Raw genomic sequence first — 17,263 nt, forward strand, 5'->3', positions numbered from 1 at the left:
GTCTGACGGCAAACAAGAGAGCACGGCTGCGTCCCAAACCGCGTACTTACATGCTGTATAGTAGGAGAAATACATGCATCTCTATATACTATATAGAAGGTAAGTACGCGGTTTGGGACGCAGCCCACGGCTTCAAGCAGTCGTCTATTTGCACGTACAGCACGACAAATAATTAACCGCACTTGAAGCGCTCATAAAAATTACAAATAAAAACACCCGAAACTGTATACGGTCCCATAACGAAGACCGACTGTACGTCGATACGTGAAATTCCGGAGGGAACGTCGGACGGCGTGGCGTGGGGACGTAATGACGTGTGCCGTTAATCCATCTACGTTCTATCACATGAAAGGAATACTCTAAAAGCGACTCATGTAAACACCTTAATCACAATATTATACGTCTTATTCAGAATAAGCTCAATCATTAGATTACAGCTGTGCATGTAAACGTAGTCATGTAAATGTTTTGAATTGGGGAAACAAAACAGAGGAAACATGAAGTGCAGCACACAGCTACATCACTTCACACTTAACATACTGTATTCGTTTTCAGCACCACATTTCATAGTTGAAATTGGCCAGTAACTTTATCAGGAGAGAATAAGGACTATGGCTACACAGTCATCCTCTTCCCAGGATTTCATATACGCTTTTGTTTTCCTTAGTCTATATTAACACAGTTAAATAGTTAACCAGTCATCCGTTCTTACATTATGTTAGCTACCAGTTTTTCTTTTCTTTTTTTTTTTAAATCTAGTGAGATCCAGGCTATCGAAACATGTGGCCGTGCAACAACCCTGAATCTTCCACATGCTCAGAGAGCTAGCTAATGAATTTACGATTTGTCCACTCTTCTCAGTCTTAGGTAAGTGTAGGACCGCAGAGTTCCCACACAGTTGATTTGACTTGTCCCAGGCTAGGTAGTGTGTAAAACCCTGAGTGCTCCGACTCCAGTTTTACAATGCTACATTGCCGCAGAGTTACAGCGCGCTTCCGTTGCTTTAACACGTCTCACTAACCATAATATCATCTCGAGGCAGGAGCAAAAAAAAAAAAAAAAAGTTAGCGATCGGCAAATCTTCTCGTAATAGCTCATGTCTTTTAAAAAAAAAAGAAAAAAATTCTGTCTGTTCTAGTTAGTCGTCGTTACCAAAAGGCTGAATCCGATTGCTGTGAAGTCGTACTGATGGCATCGCATACCTCCAGAGCTCTAATCGTCATGGTGTTGAGTCAGTCAAGGACAGCGAGCCGGTGGAGCTCAGAGCAGGTAAGTGCAGGAAAGCGTGACATTGGTCTTCATTCAGCCGATTCTCTTCAGGAGGTTATTTGAGATTTCCGGATATTTCGCGTCGATCAGGAATTTGCAGTCAAATTCCTGACCATCCAAAGCCATTCTGGTGGAACCTAGTAGTGTGATTTAAATAGGAAGGTAAAAATGTCCTGGATGGAGCGCATTATCACTCCCGGAATGAAATACTCGCGTTTACATGACGAATCAAGGTATATAAAGGTATTCTCTTTATACTCTTTGATCAAGGCCGTTCATTATTTGATTAAACCGATAATACTATCGTTTTACTCTTCCGATACAAGAGGTTTGATGACGTCGGTCAGTTTATCCCTTCATCTAGGCCTCAAGCCGCTAAACGTCTCTCGTGCCTATGGCGAGGTTTTGAATAAATACCGCAAAAACACTTCGCCTAAGCAGAAGGTCCCGAGCAATGAAACGCTGAGTCAGGAAAAATCCGGTTCCAGTTTGTGATTTACACTCAGGACCGTGTGCAAGCTTGATAACACCCATAAAAAGTAGCGCAAGTTGAATTACTAGCAAGAGACCCGCGCGTTCCGGCCGAGCGAAATCGACAGCGCACCGTCCAGCTTTGCTTTTGCCTTAGCGAACGTGCAATTTAGAACCCGTTTAGGTCGTTCTCACTTTCGTTTTAAAAGGTGCAAAGCGATTTTGCGTGTGCGGTTTAGTAGAACCGAAAAGCACGTATTATATTTGCACAAGTCTGCTTCTGCAGGTGAAGATGAGCTTACACGAATATTTATGAAGATGATTTATCAAGAGTTTTAAAGCATTTAAAAAAAAATTCAAAATTTAAACGTGAAAAGACAAACAAACGTGTCCACCCCCCCGCCCCCCCATGTTTGCACGTGATATAATTCAGACGTTTATTCTTAGTAAATCACTCACACACTTTTTGAGTGTATTTATCCTCTTGCATGTCATTTACCGTGTTAAATAATAATAATATATAGATATTGAGCTCTATTATAATGAGCATGTACTGTACGGTATATGGCCAAAAGTATGTGGACACCTGACTGTTATAGCGGCAAAGTGGGGGCCAACTTGATAGTACTGCCGATGGTTTCGGAGTGGGACGTGGAACAAACACACGAGTGCGAGGGTCAGGTGTCCGAATACTTTTGGTCATAGCGTGATAACGCCATTGCGGTTTGTGTCTTCTTTGAAACAGTAAAATGAAAATCAGCAGATATTCTCTTAAAGGAAAAAAAAAAAAAAAAAAAAACGCTGCAGCAATTAATCAGCTATTAGCGCGACGCCAGCATTGTCATCGCTGCAGCGCTACTTCATTTCCGCTAGCTACGGTATGAGACAACACGCTGGGCCTACAAGTCCCAGAGACAGCACGCTGGGACTCATGCTGCGCGTTCGTGATGTGTTCAGGAGAACAGCAGGTTTGGTGTTTGAGATGGTCAGCGGTTATGAATATTCAGCACCACACATTCGTGTGCTTATTGATCATCCTAATCGATCGTGATGCCACGCGACGTTTCAGGTGAATAGTACTTCCTTAGAATGACAGAAGCTAGGGTCACCGTTTCTGTCTGGTAATTGTAACTGAAATCACTGCTACATTTTTTTTTATTAGAGCAGTCCTTCCTGATAATAGACGATAAGATGTTGTACCCACAGTCATCGTTTGGCGTTTCTCAGTAGTCCCCCAGCTGGTGATTTTTAAAGACGACCCCCTCCCCAATAGGATTCTCTACAATTTCAACTTCAGGGCAGGTTATCACCAAGACCAGCTGGCTAGGAGGAAAAGCCATTACAATTATCTTATCGATTGCGTCCATCCTCAGAGCCAAAAAAGGGGTGACAGAAGAACGTCCTCGTTCCAAACAAACAGCCCCGATGATTTACCAAGTCTCCTTGTTCCCCAGTCAAATTCATCACTATTTAGCCATGCAGAAGCAAAGCTAGGAATGATCCCCCATTTAGAGCAATTTGTGCTGCTGCTCAATACAAAGCCATTACGGCTCGAGAGGAATCGAGTGACATCTCAGCAGAGAGAAAGCCGCCGTCATGTAGGAGTGTGAAAGCAGCCATGATGGATGTTACTCAAAAGTAATGACTGAACTTGAGGGCTTTGCTCCATCGACGAGGCCGAGGTTGAAGCCACTGTGTGGTGATATGTCATCGAGGGCTTGTTTCACTCTGTATTGTCAGCAGAAATCGAGCAGGGAGAATACATTTTCTGCTACGTTTGCAGCCCTGAGAGGAACTCCCAAATTGAATATATCAAGAAAATACATATATTCAGTTTACTCCCATTTAACACGGCCATGGTGCACTTACCTTTTTTTTTTTTCTTCTTTTTTTTTTTTTGTTGAGGTAAACAGATGCCCAGTAATAAATCTCATGCAACTTTTGAATACCGAGGTTGTTTGTTTCCGCCATCTGTTCGCAACTCTGTCCGTCTCCAGATGTATCGTGACCTGCCCTGAACACTTCTGATTGTGTAACGAGCTGATAATTATAAACAGCAGCAGCTCCATTCGGTCCAGCTGCTAATATCACCATGGTAAAGAAAAGAGTTTCAGCCCGGCAGTACGACGCACGAATCTATGTCGGATCACACAGCGGGGGTGTTTTTTTTCTAGTCTGGACTAGAGACGGGTAACGTTAAGGTTTTAACAGTATTACTACTCTTATCGTTGCTGCTTATCGATCCGGTACTTTAACGGTACTCTTATCGGTACTCTGTGTTGTATCACTGAGATAACATCTGGACGGAGGGGTCTATTTGGCGTCGAATGCCTCGCACATATCCGTACAGTAAAAAAAAAAAAAAACAGATTTCATTTGTTCTATTATCATTATTAAATGATTGTGTTTATTGTTGTTTATTGTATTGTGGAGCGATGGGACTAATACACAACCCTTTTATAATACGACTACATCCTACAAATGAACACAGCGATATACTGTGTATACTGAAAAGACTGTTATGTAAAACAGCTGGACTCGGACGAGGGGTTTTAGGAGGAGTTGGGTGGTTCTTTATAGCTGCAGCTTTAAACGTAAATAAAAATAAAAATAAAAAGCTAACAATGAGCTGTGGCTAATGTTTAGGTTTGACCATGAACCCGTGTTCACATGGTTTAGTTAGCTCGGTGTGGGCTTAAATCTGTAGCATGATGATGATGATGATGATAAGAGTGAAATGCTGCCACAGATCTCTGAATGAACTACAGCAGAGCAGTGTATATTTTGTTTATAACGTGAAGGAAAAACTCAAATAAATGAGCGGAGAAGGAAATATGCTTTCAGACGGGTGAGAAGATTAAGCGGGTGAACTCCTAACATAAGGAGGCTAAGCGCTGGACCTGGGGAGACCCTTCACATGGTGAAATCTTCTGCTAAATATAGTTTCTATTTCCGTCACAAGTTATAAGGAATGAAACACTCCGTGGTGTGCTGGTATAGAAAAGCGTCGACGACGTCGACGTCGATTATTTTCCTATAACCGCATGTCCCAACGTGTTTCCGTTTAATATCGTGGAACGTTCACGTTTTTATCCGTCTTGAAAAAAAAATCGAACCCCCGGCCCTGGAGGCGCGAGGCAAGCGTGCTAACCGCTAAGGCACTTCTGACTTGCTTACACAACACCCACACCACCTACATTCCTTTAATACATCTTCTATTCATTCATCTTTGGTTACCACTTTATCCTGTATAGCCTTTATTTATAAATATTTCTTATACAGTGGGGGCGCACGTTCACCTCACACCTCCAGGGTCGGGGGTTCGATTCCCGCCGTGGCCCCGTGTGTGCGTGTTCTCCCCGTGCTGCGGGGGTTTCCTGCCCCAGTCCAAAGACATGCATGGTAGGATGATTGGCGTGTCTAAAGTGTCCGTAGTGTATGAATGGGTGTGTGAGTGTGTGTGTGATTGTGCCCCCTGTCCAGGGTGTACCCCGCCTTGTGCCCGATGCTCCCTGGGATAGGCTCCAGGTTTCCCCGTGACCCTGAAAAGGATAAGCGGTATAGAAGATGGATGGATGGATGGATGTTATACAGTGCCCTCCACTACTATTGGCACCCTTGGTAAATATGAGCAAAGGAAGCTGAGAAATATTGTCTTCATTGTTTAACCTTTTGATATTTTGCACAAAAATACTCCGCTCTCATGGATGTTTAAAAAAAAAGGTTTATCAAAAAAAAAAATATTTCTTTGTGAAATATAGGTGTGCAACAATTATTGGCACCTTTTTAGTCAATACGGTGTGCTACATCTCTTTGTCAAGATAACAGCTCTGAGTCTTCTCCTATAACGCCTGATGAGGTTGGAGAATACATGGCGAGGGATCTGAGACCGTTCCTCCATACAGAATCTTGAAACCTTTCCAAACAGCTCGTGGTGATGGAGGTGACTTCAGATTGTAGTTTTGGAGACTTTCTGACCCCAAGACGTTAACTAACTTCTGCAGTTCTCCAGCCGTGATCCTTGGAGATTTTTCGTCCACTCGAACCGTCCTCTTCACAGTGCGTTGAGACGATATAGACACGCGTCCAATTCCAGGTCGATTCATAACATTTCCAGTCGACTGGGAATTCTTAATTATTGCCCTGATGGTGGAAATGGGCATTTTCAACGCTTGTGCTATTTTCTTATCGACACGTCCCATTGTGTGAAGCTCAACAACCTTTTGCCGCACATCACAGCTACATTCCTCGCTCTTACCCATCGTTATGAATGAATAAGGGAATTTGACCTGTGTGTTACCTCATATTTATACCCCTGTGAAACAGGAAGTCATGGTCGAACAATTTCCTGTTCCTAGTCACCCAGGTGCACTGAAAAAATGTTAAATATCAATGGGAATATACTTCAAATATATATTTCCTTATATGAATTCATAGGGGTGACAATAATTGTTCCACACCTATATTTAGCAAAGATATTATCATTTAATTCAACGTTGGATTAAAATAGCGAGCGGAAAAGGAAATCGAGTCCATTATTGCGCTTCGGATGGCTGCGTAACAAATTCTATTCCACTGGCTCGTGCTTCAGTAGGAACGGGGAGTGAAGTGATACTGTATCTGTGTTTAGATCGGTAGGAAAGACGTGAGCGAGTAAACAGGGCTGGATATTGTAGTGGGAAATAAATATTCAGTGCATGCGATGCTCGTGTATTGTTGTGATCTGTAAGGAAGAAACAGCTGCAGCTCGGGTGAAAAACGTGATCTGCGAATGAGAAACTCGTGGAAGTCCTGACCATGCTTTTTCAGTTTGCATGCATGCGGTGCATATGATATTCGGTGTGCTGTAGCTGCATGCCGTCCTGTACGTCACGGTTAGCGGCAGCGCGTGTGACGTGTTGCGTTAGGCTCGTGTGCTGCTTCGGTGTGTCAGAGTAGCCGGTGTGTAAGTTATAGTTAGTAGGGAACACACACATCACTAGAAGCATGACTGGACTTTCTGCACACTGAGTAATGAATGGAACACTCCAGAGACATGAGCTCATTTGTTCCAGTCCTACATGACAAATCATAGCTCGAGTGTGTGTGCCAAAACAAAGACATAAAGAACTCTAGTGGCCCGTGTGTGCAACGTCGACTTTTAGTGTAAAAGAAGCTTTGCTTCCTGATTCTAATTGAATGCGCAGTTTATGGAATTTTTATTATTTTGTAACAACGATCCAATTCCAATGCATGTCTTTGGACTGGGGGAGGAAACCGGAGTACCCGGAGGAAACTGCGGAGTTTGCATGTTCTCCCCACGCTGTGGGGGTTTCCTCCGGGTATTGCGGTTTCCTCCCCCAGTCCAAAGACATGTCTGCATGCTTCCTTCTCATGTTCCTTTGCATGTTCTCCCCACGCTGCGAGGGTTTCCTCCGGTTACTCCGGTTTCCTCCCCCAGTCCGAAGACATGTCTGCATGCTTCCTTCTCATGTTCTCCATTGCCTCTCTGTGAGTTTGTTCTAAGTGCTGTGTTCTTTAACCAGACACAGCCTTTTCTCTGCTGTTTTGCGCAGTTGTGTTCAGCAAGGTTACTCGTGTGTGTGCGTGTGTGTGTGCAGGCTAGGTCGCCGATGATGTGTCTTTAAACCTTTCCGACGTAGATCGGCTGCTCCTTTCAGATCAGCCACCCACAGTGAAATGTGTTGTGGACTGATTGTGCTACTTAAAGGTCTTGCTGATTGGATTTTTAATTAATTTCTCAGATGCCAGATGAGCATAATAATACAAGTGGACGACTGGTATTTTCCTGCAAGTCTGGTAATTAAAAAACCTTGTGTTAGGCTTGTGTTACATAACGATCGCACGGTCTTTATACAGTGTTGTGCGGTGGCGTTTCTTCTTCTGCGTCTTCTTCTTCTACTGGCTGGGGTGTCTATGGCAGCCCATAGAACTGTCTGGTGAAAAGTTGTGGAATTTGGTACACTGGTTGGGGAGGGTCTAAGGAACGTTCTGACCAAATTTGGACCAAGTGCTGCAAACGCTCTAGCGCCACCTTTGGGTCAAATTTGGACATCATTTGGAAGTATGTTTATGGTCATAACTTTTGAACCGTGTGGGTGGGCAACATTTAAAAGCCCAGGGAATTCCCTGGGTCGAGACGAGTTCAACGCACCCTATGATCACAATTTCTGCCTAATTAGATTTTCCGCCATCTTGGATTTTGCCAAAAACTGTTTTGTTTTTTTTCGCTATTCCTCCTACACATTTCGTCTAATCCTCACCAAATTTGGCACACGTCATCTTCAGAGTAAGTCTCACAAATATTACCAAAAGAATTTTGAATACTCCAAATGGTTTGTCTGTGATGGGCTAACGAATCTGACAGCGAGACCGCAAAACAGGAAGTCAGGCTGTATCTCAGCAACGATTTCGCGTACTGACACAAAACTTGGTAGGCATTTCCTAGACCGTGAATTTTGTGCCAGTGCCACCTACTGGTCAAAAGTCACAATAACATGCTAAAAATGCTTACGTCTAACTGCCATTTGCAAACTACAAACCGTTCTTGAATCCCTTTGCTCGCTTATACGTATGGCTCTGCTTTCCTGTGATTCCTAATGCAACGATTGTAGCACATCGCTGAATGTGTCTGGGTGCTCGGACCCCGGAAATACTGCTCGCAGCTTTAATTATAAACAACGTTAATGGTGATGATAGTTAGAAAAAGGATTATAAGCTGTTTTCTCTTTACCTTTACCGGTCACTGCAGACACGGTCGAACTTTGAGAGCAGAACAGAGAAAATATTGACCATGTGATTGAGCAGGCTATCGATTCTAGACGACGAAATCATTTATTTACCATTTTAAAAAACCGCGAGCAAGAAAAAGAATCAATAACACACAAGCCTGGTCCTGTCGTACAAAACACCGCAGGACGTTCAACCTTTTCTTGTCTGTCACCACGGCATGAGAACGCACATATTATGTTATATTTTTTTATATTTCTTCTTTGAGGAAGTACACATGAGTCAGTTAACACAATTCCATTGTTTTAGAACAGTGTGTGGTGATACATAAAGGGAACTATGGGAATAATTTGTCACTCATTACACATGAACATGTCTTCTTTTGTGAAAAAGAAAAAAAAAAAAGAAAAAAAAGTGCCCCGAGTGCCCTGACCTGATGTTCACGCCTATTCTGCTGCTCTGTATTTAATGTGGCGCTTATAATATTTCTTACTACCAAGGGTTAAAACACCTCAACCTAAATGTTTTACAGTGAAAGGATAGGATTTTGACAAATATACAGTGTTTGATATCAAATTTATAACAAGCCCTCTAGAAAAACCTCGGCAAATCTTGCATTGAATTTATTTGTGACGTCACACACGTCGCAGTAGTGGTTAAAGGCTAATATGAAAGTAGACACTCAGGACTTTAAGAATTTTTTCTTTAGTACGTCCTTTTATTTTTACTTAGCCTACTAGCTTTAAATGTTATAATTTTATTGTGGCAGTTGTATACAGTGGTTTACTATCAAAGACATTTGAGTTTTTACTGCTGTCTGTTTTTATCTCTATACCGGTGTTATTGTGGAGAGGTTTGAATGGCTTGCCCAGCAGGGGGCTCCCACCCCTCCTGTTTCCCATCGACATGCTCATGCGTAGAGTCATGATGCTCTACACACAGAAACCCAACGGTGTCCTGATTAATCTTATAGCAGACTTGCGACGATCAAATAATTCATTTGTTTATACTGATTGAAAAGTCGATTCTTCTTAAATGTGTGTGACCTGTCCACTTAAATGGCTTTGGCAGAACCGGCAGCGCTAATCAAACCCAGAGTAGTACATTTCCCAGCATGACCACAGCTCCAAGTCACATCGGATCAAGTCACTGTCAGCGCTGTTTGTGCGTAGTTGCAAAACGCAGGCCGTTAGACTGTAATATGCTGACGTGAGCACACCTCCGCAGTGTCTGTGTTTCTGATGATAGCTGTGTATTCCCTGGCTGCCATTTAAACAGTGCGTCCCTGATCGAAGCAGCTCTGGTCCTCAGATTTCATAACGCTGCCTCAGTCTGCATCCTTTAGAGCTTCGGTCTTCTGCTCCAGTCTTTTTTTTTTTTTTTTCGTCCTTTAAAGGGGTCAAAATTTTATAACGTTCTCTGAGGTCCACTTATAACGTTAGCAAGATTTTTACATAATTTAGAATTAATAGGCAATTTTCTATCCTGTTTTCAACCCTCTCTTTGAAACACTCCGTTTTTATAGGCGTGCCGCATTCAAGACTTGGAAGTAAGCGCCCACTGCTGTGATTGGGTCATTTTCAACGCCCTCGCCCTTACATGTGTGGGATTGTTTTGAAAACTTCTGATGAACTTCTTTAATTCTGTACTAACGTTGCTTTGCCACGTTGGCTTTGATTTAGGGCTTTTTTAGACTTGGTCTGAATGCTCGAGTCGGCACCCAGGACTGATTCTGGACTTGTTTGGGGGCGGGGTTTATAATCGCAGGTTTTGGACTGACGCATCAATTTAAAATTTGTGATTTGAAAAGCAACGAATTGATGCAACAGTCATAAATAAATGATTATCGGTCGATATTATCAAGGCCTACTACAGATTCTGAAACAAAGTCGGTCCCATTTTGATCAGAGGCTGCGAAATCGTACCGTATCGCATCGTAGCAGCTTCAGCGTCCTTGTCAGATATCAACTCGTTGCCATCGTCTCGTGTAGAAGCCTGAGGTTTACACTCCTAGTCCATATAAGGCTAAGTAAGTATGAAGGACTCGATTAAAACGGCTGAAATATATCGCGCACAGTTCAAACAGATTGGAGGCGTGCTCCCCGGAGAATCATCCTCCCTCTGCGAAACACGCTCGCAGCACACGGAAAGAAGTTTTCTGCTAGATAATGAGGAGAAGTGAAATCTCATCATCTTCTGATCCTCTCCTGGAGCGCACTGATTTCCGCTCGTACCCTGTTTAACATTTATCTCGCAGGCCAATTTATTATTCACCCGGACAGGTTAGCAGCAGGATTAGTGCCACCAGCGTCTGTTTTCTCTACGTCCACAGACTTAATGACACCGCGGTTAGCGCTGAAACCTGACAATAAGGAGCGACTCTTAATGGGAGGAGAGCAGCTGCACCACCACCTCCGGTTCAGAAAACCTCCACTTTGTTTTACTTTAATCACCAATCCGGAGTGTGAGGTTATCAGACCGAAGTGCCGTCGCTGTCTCACGGTGGCATTTCTCTCTTGACCTGAGAGACGGCTGCTTTCACAGAACGCCACTCTTCTTTTTTTTTTTTTTTCTTCTCTCTTTTCTCGTCATGTGTCGTTTGGCTCAGAAGTGCCAAACGCGTATCCCTGCAATCTGCTCAGAGAAAGAAAATGAAAATAAGGAGACAAAAATAGTGCAGTGGTATTTAATGATTAATTTATTTGTATTATTATTTTGTTGTTGCTGTTGATTTAAATAACACAGATGGCGAGTCCATGGTGTATCGGTGCCATTTAGCCTTTGTAACTTTTAAACATTAAACTCCTTTTTTTTTGTTTGTTTGTTTTTTTTAATCACTTTCCAACATTAATTTTTGAAATCTATTTTCTTTAAGCAAAGGGTTTTTTTTTTCTTTTTTTTTTATCACTTTCCAACATTAATTTTTGAAATCTATTTTCTTTAAGCAAAGAGTTTTTTTTTTCTTTTTTTAATCACTTTCCAACATTAATTTTTGAAATCTATTTTCTTTAAGCAAAGAGTTTTTTTTTCTTTTTTTTAATCACTTTCCAACATTAATTTTTGAAATCTATTTTCTTTAAGCAAAGAGTTTTTTTTTTCTTTTTTTTAATCACTTTCCAACATTAATTTTTGAAATCTATTTTCTTTAAGCAAAGGTTGTTTTTGTTTGTTTTTTCTTTTGCCGAATTTTGCTACAATTAGTAACCGGTTTGAATGTTTATTTAAAAATATATATATATATTAATTAGCAAACATACAAAACGTGCTTAATATTCTAATTTACTTACATTTTTTTTGTTTAATCGATAATTAACTTTCCGTGTTGAATTCCCGTACCGTGTTTATACGACAACAACATGATTACGGGAAGAAGAAAAAAATGCAGAAAGGACATATTTTTTTTTCTTCCTATGATCTTCAGAAAGATTCAAATGATGCAACTTCCTGTTGAACAGGAAGCGACTTGTGGAATATACCGTGGAAAGTGTTTCATAATGGCGAATGCGGTCAGTTAACAGGGTTGAGTGAATGCTTTTTTTTTTATTATTATTTTTTTTTTATCAGTTTTCCTTTTTGCAATTTCATATACAGTACTTTGCTAGTAATAGTCCTTCATATTTATTCTTTAATCAATGAGACAATTAATTCATGAATAATTATATATGAACATCTTTTTGACGTGTGTATTATTGAGTGGTTTTACTGTAGGTGGTGTACGGCATGTGGTAGTCTAGTGAGAACTTTACACTAAAGCATGGTACATCCATCCATCCATCTTCTATACCGCTTATCCTTTTTCTTCAGGGTCACGGGGAACCTGGAGTCTAACCAGGGAGCACCGGGCACAAGGCGGGGTACACCCTGGACAGGGTGCCAATCCATCGCAGGGCACAACCACACACACACTCACACACCCATTCATACACTATGGACACTTTGGACACGCCAATCAGCCTACCATGCATGTCTTTGGACTGGGGGAGGAAACCGGAGTACCCGGAGGAAACCCCCGCAGCACGGGGAGAACATGCAAACTCCACACACACAGGGCCACGGTGGGAATCGAACCCCCGACCCTGGAGGTGTGAGGCGAATGTACTAACCACTAAGCCAAGCATGGTACATAGTCTAAACAAATGATCATCCGTTTTAGGTATTTTAGGTGCTAGTGTAAAGCGACGTCAGTAATGTAACCTGCTGCTAAATGGCACATATGTGAGAAGGGCGTGTCGTATTTAACGGCCGATACGCCCCGTGACAGTTCAGCCATCCCGGATGTTAAAACTTTTGTACGTGCCCGTTCCTTGAATTGGACTACCCGTGAAAGAAGCAGCAAAAGCGCAGTGGAAAATGAGGTCAGTGCTCTGATAGGAGTCTCTGTGACCCAGACAGACTGTAGCCGAAGCTTCTTAAAATCCACCAGCAGGATTTTAGTGGAAGAGTGTGAGGCAGGAAGAACACACGACGTATCCGGCACTGTGCTCTTACAGACAAGGCATTAGACAAAGCGTTAGGACTTCACCTCTCATTGCGGTATTTACATTTTAAAAGCATTTTTTTTTTCATCCACGTAGTTTTCATCCCAATTTTAAAGATCATTTATTACATCATTGCAATATTCTCGGCAGGGGCAGACCGTGGTGATTTGCGCTTGGACACGATACGTTAAAAGTCCTAGTGTGCAACTACCTTTAAAAAAAAAAAAGTGATGATGAGATGAGAATAAAGAGAGAAAAATAAACGCATTCGTTTCGACCACGTTAGAAGCTCATTAGAAGCGCATTATTATTTCACATTTACAGCATTTAGCAAAGAAGTACACAGTGTGACCAAAAGTTTGTGGACACCCGACCGCCACACCCATATGTGCTTTTTGAACATCCCCTTCCGCCGTTGGAATACCCTCCACGCTCGTCTTCTGCGAAGCGAAGGCTTTGCACTTGACTTTGGAGCGCGGTCGTGGGGATTCGCGTCCGTTCGTTCAGCCGAGAGAACGTGAACGGTGAGATCAGGCGCTGATGTCGCTCAGATTCTGAGGAGGCTCCAGTTCATTCCAAAGGTGTTCAGTTGGGTTGAGGTCAAGGCGCTGTGCAGGACGCTCGAGTTCTTCCACTCCGACCATGTCATATCCTATCTTCATGGAGCTCGCTTTATGTACAGGGGCATCGTCGTGCTGGAACAGTGTCTGGGCCTCTTAGTTCCAGTGAAGGGGAACTGTAATGCTCCACTATGCATTCTATACAGTTGCGTGCTTCAAACATTGTGGCAACCACATATAGGTGTGATGGTCAGGTGTCAACAAACCTTGTGCATCCATCAGAAACATCCTCATGCTAGGACAAATAGGTCAAGGCCTAAGAAAGCAGGCTGTCCAATATAATTATCCAATTATCCAATATAAACCGTCAACCAGGAAGTGCGGAAAGTTCTGACACCGCAACCGTGGGCCGTGATTGTCCGTGTATATCGGAGTAAGACATTCCCAGACTGGTGGATTGGCCCTGGAGGTGACAGACTTTGGTGATCCGAAGGCGAGAATCAAAGCTCCTATTGAAAGCGTCGATGTGTTGATGTTTGCGCATCGCTAACGGTCTTCGTTGTATCTTGAGGGATGGTGGTGAGAAGTCAAGCTTCTTGTAGCTCAAATTGAGAATGCTGCAGAACGGGGTCTGATAAGTGCCTTCAGGTAGACGGGGTTGGTTTTTGGCTTCGTAGGAAGTGGTGTTTTTTTAATCTGATACAGGAAGCCAGTAGAGGGAATACAGCACTGGGTTTTGTGGGAGAACGTGGAACATCACGCAGCTGCATTCGGAATCCATTAGTAGTCCAGTCTCAAAATTCCAATGATCCTCGTGATGTTTTCAAGGACAAACCTGCAGGTCAGCAACATGAGGCGATCAGGAGTCGGTCGAATGCACCGATAGACGTCGCGTGATCTGAGACTCCGGTAGGGCGATGACAAGATCTTGACGTGCAGATGCCTCTCCAGGCAGCGTCTTGTTGGGATTTCATTTCGAGTGATGAGCTGCCATCCACGCTTGAGACCTGTGACCGATTTGAGTGTCAACAACATAGCTATGATCTAAAAAAAAAATACGATCCGGTTATGATGGATTCTATACAAAGCGTGTGTTCGAGTCACTGCAGAACCAAACGTCCAGGAGGTGCACTTTTTTTTTTTTTTTCTTTTTTTTTTCCATCTGTTTCATGTGAGATAACACTGAAGAAAATTTCAGACTTGACATTGCGTCGTGGTGTTGCCTTAGCCTCATCTGCAATAAAATAATTCTCTGCACCAAGCTAATCCAGTTTCCCTCCAAAACCTTTTCACCCGTTCATCCGTTCACCGATTCTCATCCGTTTATTCACACACACACACACACACACACACACAAGCACAGTACATGCAGATTAACTTTGTTATTCTTACACTCCAGTGCTAATAAAAAAATCATTGTTCTGAAAAGAGCGTTTTTTTTTGTTTTGCTTTTTTTTTTTTCTTCAAAAAATGGCCATTAATGCGACCGCGCAGGAATCCGGATCCTGTACAATCATCTCGACCACATTCATAGAGAGCCTTCGCTCAGAGCGCAGTGGACGCTGTAATTTTCATCACGCCAACAAAGGAAGGTGATGAGATAATTCAGGTTGCAAGCACACGCTTGCTCTGGACTCCAATGAAGCATTTTTAGCTCCGCTCTCTCATTCGTCGTCTAAATACCGTGTTTACCCGAGAATGATCCCCTCGCACTTTCTTCAGTGGATCCAATTGAATCATGCACAGCTTCCGGTTCACGACCCTTTAGCAAATCCTTTGTGTCGAAATGTCAGAACGGTGAACTTTTGATAGAGCGGATAAACTATTAGCTTAATCATTCCTCCGTCACCGAGAGCTGCGTATACGGTAATGCCTACGTCTTCTTCGGTATGCAAACCGCAGCGTTCTCCACGGTTCCCATGGTGGCACTGTTGAAATATTCCGAGGGAAAACATCCAGAACTGCGAGCTGCTGAAAGTAGGGATGTACAGCGTGTGCGTGTTTTGTTTTTTTTTTCTTTTTTCTTTCTTTCTTTCTTTTCTTTTTTTTTTTTTTTACTTTACTCACTTGAGTCTTAATAATAAGACGCATTGTGTCTAACGAGACAGCAATTACAGTGACTGCCAAAGAAAGCCGCTCATATGCCACTGCACATTAATTTTCCTTTTCTCTTCTAATGATTATGTTCAGTCTGGAACACTGTCGAGAAGTTCATTCGTGGATTATTCTTAGATTTGTGTATCGCGCTTTTTTCTTTTTTCTTTTTTTCTTCTTTTTTTTTTTTCCATCTTGTCCTACATGTGAAATACAAAAGGGATGCTCAAATCCTCACGATAGAAAGTCAGGCATGTCTCGGCACGGGATATAAGATGGCGTGACGTTGTGGGAAACGTCCGCTATCGGTCGGATCCGTAATGAGTAACCCAGACGCGACGGCGTGAGGAAGAATCCTTGAGAAGATGCAGAATGCAAACAGGGACCCTGTCGTCGTTTGGATGACACCAGACAGTGGGATTATAAATGTAGAAGAGGATGGAGAAACAGTACCGAGTGCGTGTACTGGATGTTCAGTATGAGCAGATCGCGAGTGTTTATGATCACAGCAGCAGCCCTTAGGTATAAATCTACAGGATCCAGGTGAGACGTGGATTTAAACCGACTTCCATGTTTGTGGATTTGAGTCGGAGCGAAGCCTAAAGCCGGAGGTCCGCCTGCCTATTAATCGTCCAGCATGTCGCCTCCTCAACACGTGCGATTTACATTCATCCTCTTAAAACACTCTTAATTTCCCGAAGCCGTCGACGTGTCTGAGGTTCAGCGGGAGATTCTCTTTATTCGCTGTGAACCCAGGCTTTGAAATGGGTTACCAATTACCATCATTCATAACAGCATGCAGACAGAAAGCACTTTAGCGCCTTAGCCGAGCCTCACAGCTTTCCTGGTTGCAGATGGATGACAGTGTGCTGAAACTCGGTGTTGTCTGCGGTTGTGGCAGCTCGCACTCTTCAATCCCTTTTGTGCTTAGCGAGGCTGACGAACACCTGCTGCTTTTTTCTCGGAGATTTCTTAAACATTTGTCTTGAGCCCGTTTCAGCTGGCACTCCCACATCATCCCAGTCTGAGTAAAGCCGCCCGTACAATTCCGCTTCTACACGTCTAAAGCACGGATGAAGTCTGTTTACCTGGTGGATCGCAGACTTCACAGCTAATGGCGTCGACACAACCGCTCTTTCACGTGTGTGTGTGTGTGTGTGTGAGTGTGTGTGTGTGTGTTCGCCCCTTCTGTTCACTATTTAGCAGCGGACAAACTGTTAATGGGTCATATCGCCTTTAGACAGAAAATAATATATGAACATATTGACCACATTTACAGAGTACATCTGTTTTTTGAGAAAGACACATAATCTCTTCTCGTGCCTGCAGATGCTCCGGAGCCTGCCATCGAATGAGAGCAAATAAGATATGGAGGTTATGTAACACAGAGTACGGTGCCATAAAAGGCTCATTTTGACCCGGATAGAGCGTAAGGGTTAAGGACGAGTCAGGTCAGCGAGTCCCTGCGATTTAAATATCTCACGCACACGGTGATTACAGAAGCGGCTCGCAGACCTCGCAGGTTCAGGGGCAGCAGAACTCCACACGAAACAGCACATCAGCTCAAACCTGCACAGATATCTGGCACCACGTGTACAGCTCAGCTCATATCCTCGGCTTAGAACGTTCCTGCTCGGGGAAAATACAGCACTGAGCTCCGTC

At 43.1% G+C, this 17,263-nt stretch overlaps 1 protein-coding gene across 1 annotated transcript in view; it reads left to right on the forward strand.

The window, feature by feature from the left end:
- Positions 1–17,263, forward strand: part of galntl6 (polypeptide N-acetylgalactosaminyltransferase like 6) — a 255,001-nt gene that overhangs the window by 84,676 nt on the left and 153,062 nt on the right. The gene's annotated exons all lie outside the window — the stretch shown is intronic.

The sequence above is a fragment of the Ictalurus furcatus genome, chromosome 3 (assembly GCF_023375685.1).
Source record: "Ictalurus furcatus strain D&B chromosome 3, Billie_1.0, whole genome shotgun sequence".
Taxonomy (NCBI): Eukaryota; Metazoa; Chordata; class Actinopteri; order Siluriformes; family Ictaluridae; genus Ictalurus; species Ictalurus furcatus.